General features: G+C 35.5%; 1 non-coding gene across 1 annotated transcript; it reads left to right on the top strand.

The window, feature by feature from the left end:
* Positions 1-2,487: 2,487 nt before the first annotated feature.
* On the top strand, positions 2,488-2,560 carry TRNAN-AUU (transfer RNA asparagine (anticodon AUU)). The gene has a single exon. It is a non-coding gene; the product is annotated as a tRNA-Asn (tRNA).
* The last annotated feature ends 4,020 nt before the right edge of the window (positions 2,561-6,580 follow it).

Here is a 6,580-nt window from a genome sequence, read left to right as displayed (position 1 = left end):
AAATGCACTCTCATAATCAGAACGATAACAAAAAATTCTATCAAGCCAAATCACTTAATAATACATTGTATTGTTAATATTGTTATCTGATTGGAAAAAAAAATGGCCGCATTACGCATGTAGTATTACTAATTATACTGTAATGGAGCGTGCTATTGTTAATAAATAAAAAATACACATACGCACACGCAGACACGCGCACACACACGCACACACACACACACACACACACACACACACACACACACGTAAATTACTAGATTCAGGTGCTTGGATCACTGCTGGTTGTTTATAAACTCCTAGCTCCATTTCAAGACATTTCAACAAGACTGTACAGACACATTTGATTTATTTTTGTCATAAGTTTATTCTGGTATTGACGAATTGGATATCTATTATTTTGTAGAAATTGCTATGCCAACTTTTATTGCTGCTTTTAGATCTTTTCTATCTCTGATACAAAACCTATATCTATTATAAATGGTCTTTTAAACTCCAATACAGATCAGCTGTTGTATTCCTAATATATCAAATGTTGCGGTATAGTACAGTAATTTGTAGGTAGCCTATTTGACATGAAGTCACGTGATCTGTTCGCTGCACATTTTATCATCAATATCATCTCGGTGGTTTGATTTTCTTGTACCAGAAACAACGTAAGGGAAATTCTTATTGATAAATAAGCTAAAAATTATCATAAGACATAAATTGTTCTGAGGTCACGGAGAGTAAATATCCCAGTTTCTGTATTCGCACAATTTAAAATATCTTTATTTTCTCACCTTAAGAAGGACTACGTGTCCTAGCGTTACATCTATCTCAGAGAACTTTTACGCTGACTCCAAACCTCACTAGCTGATTACACTAAGGTTCGCTGCATACTCAGACTTCGAGCAAGCAACTCCACTCGTCTCTAGATTAGCCTCCTCCTTGCATCGCCAGCCAGCTGTCGGAGAATATGGAGATCGAACAGAATTATATTGTTGTCCAACATAGACGAACGGAAGAATCCCGAAACAAGTTACAATTTCGATCTTCTCCACATCAAATGTCACTCAGGAGTTCTGAATAAAAAATCCAATGCATAACCGGGACTCGAACCCGCACCGCGTGTATGAAAGGCTGATAGTCTAGACCACGTAGCCGTCGCAAAAGTTATATTTGAATTTTAGAGGAAGATAATTCGATGTGGGTATTATATCGCTGTAGAACCCCAATTTTTTTTCCGTTCCTTACTATCAGAATTGTAAACATGATCGTTTCCCATATAATGAGCCAGTTAGACCCAAAGAAACTACAGTAGAGCGTCTCGTTTAGGCACAGTGAAAACGTAAACAAAGTGCAGATAACGTGTAGGGGATGGACGAGCCGTACGATAAACACGAAGGATGCACAAGGTTTTAGTTGCAACATTATTTTATGACGGAGCATTAATTTAAATTACATTTTCCAAAACCACACAAAACAAAAGAATACAAATTGCATAACGTTATCGTATACACATTTTAACAAACAAGCAATAAAATTGTAACGTTGAAATAATTCGATATAACAAATCAAATTTTGCTACTTATATGATGTTGTCCACACCTGTGGAGTAACGGTCAGCGCGTCTGGCCGCGAAACCAGGTGGCCCAGGTTCGAAGTTACCTAGTTGAGGTTCATCTGGGGTTTTCCCTCAACCCAACATGAGCAAATTCTGGGTAACTTTCGGTGCTGGACCCTGGACTCATTTCACGGGGATTTTCACCTTCATTTCATTCAGACGCTAAATAACCTGAGTTGTTGATACAGCGTCGTAAAACAACCCAAAAAACTTATATGATGTTGCTTTCAAGCAGCATTTTTACGGTCATGAATTGCATTTTCTGTATGACTAACATCATATCACCGTCTTCTGTGGCCGAACTAACAAAACTACAGTATATTGGTCTGAAGTGACAACGTTATTTCCTAAACATAATTATCCTTTCTCAAAGTTCAATTTATTCAGATACAGTTCAGACCAATATACTGTATAATTTCGAGGGAAAAATTGTTCCAGAGCCGGGTATCGAACCCGGGACCTATGGTTAAACGTACCAAAGCTCTACCAACTGAGCTAGCCGGGAACTCTGCCAGACACCGTTCCAACTTTTCCCTCTATATCCACAGACCTCAAAGTGGGCTGACAACCATCAAGCAACCAACAGTGAGTGCACACTAACTCTGTGTGACTTAAATTGTGGTTTTCTGTTAACGAACAGTGACGTGTATTATACAAATCAAGCTTTCAGGTATAACTCCCTGTAAAGTTGATTTGAATAATTTCGAGGGTAAAGCTTGAAAGCTTGATTTGCATAATACACGTCACTGTTCGTTAACAGAAAACCACAATTTAAGTCACACAGAGTTAGTGTGCACTCAATGTTGGTTGCTTGGCGGTTGTCAGCCCACTTTGAGGTCTGTGGATATAGAGAGAAAAGTTGGATCGGTGTCTGGTAGAGTTCCCGGGTAGCTCAGTTGGTAGAGCATTGGTACATTTAACCAAAGGCCCCGGGTTCGATACCCGGCCCCGGAACAATTTTTCCCTCGAAATTATTCAAATCAACGTTGCAGGGAGTTATACCTGAAAGCTTGATTTGTACAATAAACTGTAGTTTTGTTAATTCGGCCATAAGACGATGATATTATGTTAGTCTTACAGAAAATGTAATTCATGACAGTAAAAATGCTGCTTGAAAGCAACATCATGTAAGTAGCAAAATTTGATTTATTATATTGAATTATTTGAACGTTACAATTGCTTGTTTGTTAAAATGTGTATATGATAACGTTATGCAATTTGTGTATTTTTGGAAAATATAATTTCACTTAATGCTCCGTCATAAATGTTGTAACTAAAACCTTGTGCATCCCTCATGTTTATCGTACGGCTCGTCCTCCCCTACACGTTACCTGCACTTTGTTTACGTTTTCACTGTGCCTAACCGAGACGCTCTACTGTACTTCTGTATTTTTCTACGTCGCTATTAATAAATTTCAAACTAAAAAATTAACAGAAATATAACTTCACCGTAAAATTAAAAAAATAGTCATAATGATGCACGCAAACGACAACGCTACCAACCAATCACAGAAAATAGCAGTTGAACAAAACAAACCAAAACAGTAAGCGCATATGCAGCCTCTTGTTTCCTAGTAAAAACGCACGTTTGCACAGTCCAGTAATGAGAAACGACGATGTAATTGTGTAACTTATTTTTGTACAATATTTATTAGCTTGGAATATACGTAGTTGCTCTTTAACAAAGTTATGTTTTAAGTGCTGACTTAGGCTTCCGCGGCCGGTGTTTATGGGTTAACCAATGACGACTCGTCGAATGCCCGGAAATCTACAACCCAAAATTATGTTTTGCCTTTAATGTCAGCGACTTAAATTTGTATTACATTAATTATTATGAGGTCTGCTCTTTGTATAATTACTCGCACCATAACTGAATATCACGTTGAACACAAACTCAGAAAAAAAATTATGATTGTAAATGAAAACACAAACTTAACCTTCTAACTCAATATCATTTCGGTTATACGCGCATGAATTCCTTCTTTTTCTGTACATCGCTGGTCTACTTAACCTATGCATGGACAATCTTTACACCGCTACCCCTCTTTCGGTGCGTTGTATTAGGGGAAGAAAGGTAACCCGAGCGCAGAACAATCTGCCTCTCCGCGCGCTTGAGACCGTACACACTTCAATATACACTAGTGCTGAATGCCTTCTTCCTTTAAAATAGGACTTGAATGTCTGTGAGCCTCATCTATTTAAAATATAATACACCTAATAGTAAATCTCGGAAAAGAAATCAAAATTAAGAGAGCAGCTTTGGAAAGGAAATAAGTACTGTAACTTAATTAATAAATGACATATATTAAGACCTGAATGATTTCAAATAATTTATAATCAATAATATGGTTAAATGTAGAAATGGAAAAAAGGGGCATATGAAACACACTGTTTGCCCGACACAGGGGTGATTATGTTTTACGTAAAATAACAATAGGCCTAACATACTTATAATACTTTAAGCTTTGAAATGATTTTTTAATTAAGTTATAGTATTGTGATAAAACTTATTAATAAGTCGAAGACTGTGCTTAAATTTAGCAGTTCGAGAACATACTCATTAAATAAAGAAATAATTAAAATACTGAAAAATTTCTTAGAATATTGATAAAAATGTCTTCATCAGAAATTATCCAGTCTTGGATATCAAAATTGCATTTGGTTTCTAAAAACCAATCACCTTAATTAAGTTTTAAGCGAGAAAACAGGCATAGACTTTAACTATCGAGAGAACTAGGAATTCTAAGCTCATATTGACTTCATTTTCGCTTGGAGTTATTACCTGTTCCAGTTGAATTCGATTTTTTTTTCAAATATAAGCAAATGTCACATAAATCGTGGAGAATCGTCTCATTCATCACCGCAAAATACTATTTCTTAATAATAAATTTCTCGACAATACTTAACGGCATAGTTGGTTATTAACAACTGGTTTAAACTGTTTAAGTCGACAGCAAAATCATATATTCGTACTACATAAAAAGTATATGGTTCATCGCTATCCGAATGGCTAGAACGTCGGACTTTCCACGCGGATAACCCGGTTTCGAATACCGTTAGGTCAAAGTAGAATTTGCGGTGCACAGGCGGTTCCTGCACATACATAGTTATCTACGATTTAACATGCTGATATGTTTGAAATGAGTTTTCGAAACAATAGTTATCGTCATCGTTACAGTCATCTGTGCTTCAACTGGTAATTGTGCCTCGGTCTGTAGTTACCTGGCTGTTAGTACTGATTCGAACAAATACCGACACAGGGCGCTACTCATTACTGTAATACCGTAACTGATATTAAATAATAATGTAGACTAAAATAAATTAATTTACTAAATTATCCGTATAGTTAAAAAAAATAACGTTTTGTTTACGTAACCATCGGTAAATGTTCTACTTTCTATTATATATTAGGGTAGGCCTAATTGTATGTTTGTAAAAACAATTTCGAATATCTCAAGTTTATTTTCCTCATCAACTTCAGATTCTATCTCATCAGTCAAAGAATATTTTATTCTTGTGTTCTTTACCAAATCTAATGATATATCGGGCCCCGAAATGTCCATTTCAACATTTAAATGAAAGCATTCCTATGGACGAATATAAAGTATTTTTAAATGCCTATGAATATGGCTCCCAGAGCCACCACAGCTGACTATAGTTGCAGTTTTATAGCGGAAGTTCATCTAACCCTCTCCAGTAGTATTATTTTCTCGATGATCACGCCAGACATCAACAATTATTGTTATTTTAATCATATTACGATTGAGGTGAAAGTATACATGTACGTTATCTTTTATCACACGGTTCTTTAGTTAAAAAGCCTCGCAACCATTAGTACAGAGCTCACAATGTACCCATCAGTCATATTACTACTGAAAACTTCTGCATACAAAAGTAACTACAAATAACTAAAAGTCGTTAACAAAGTACTAGTGGAGACATCTATAAACGACAAGAGATACTAAACATGAAGTTACTTTAACTGTTAGTTACAAGCGCTGATAAATCTGCATTTAACATTCCCGAAACTTATGAAAGATATCACTGCAGTTAAATTTATAAGATGAGTTAAGTAACTAAGAATTAACTGAGGTTTACCAGAAACAGATTTGAAACATTCTAATTGCGGAGTGTAATGCACAGAAAAGGTATTTGAACGGCCTAAGCAGAGTTATCATATCACATCAAACTGCTCATAATGGAAAGCTTTAATTCATTTCCATAAATAAATGTATTAAATTGATAATCTTGAAGATACTGTCATGTGCCCACGAATAGTTTGGTCGACAAACACAACAAATATCTTTCATTGCGATGTACCTACAAAAATTCATCTAGTTATTCTAGGCAGATATTACACATAGAGGGACAAAACAGCCGAATATTATTATTGGGGGAATACGCTGGATTCATGCTCATCATAATAATTTACTTGCATTCTTTTAAAGAAAATACGAACAAGAAATTACTCGCAGAGTCATTCCATTCATTCCATTTATTTACGCCATAAGTTCTCTACGTGATCTTCACCATTAACGTCAATCATTTCCATATAACTGCCTGTTAGCAGTATATTCATTGTTTCATTTACAGTTGTCTATTTAAATAAATTTCCCCTATCGCTTACTGCGATGAATAATTTACGATACTTCAATTAAGGTACATCTGTCATACTTAAAATATAGGCCTGTCTAGTCTCGCGGTATGTAATTTGTAAGCATTCCACTAAAACACATTTGACATTTTTACATCAATTTTACCGTCTATAGCAGATCACTTTGTACATTTCCTGCGTTTAGTAAGGTTCAAGAATTTTTCTCTCGAAAAAAGCTTCAAACGTTTTACCCACATCTCATAAACTTTATAAAAATTAGAGAGCGATTCTTCTAGTTTATTTATACGTAACTTACTATTTTTGTCATTATGCATAGAAGGATAGCAAAAGAAATGGACTTCTACACTGCAGTTACACCT

This window comes from Periplaneta americana, chromosome 3 (assembly GCF_040183065.1).
Source record: "Periplaneta americana isolate PAMFEO1 chromosome 3, P.americana_PAMFEO1_priV1, whole genome shotgun sequence".
NCBI lineage: Eukaryota > Metazoa > Arthropoda > Insecta > Blattodea > Blattidae > Periplaneta > Periplaneta americana.
The sequence above is the reverse complement of the archived record's forward strand: the minus strand, read 5'-3'. Positions and strand labels throughout refer to the sequence as shown.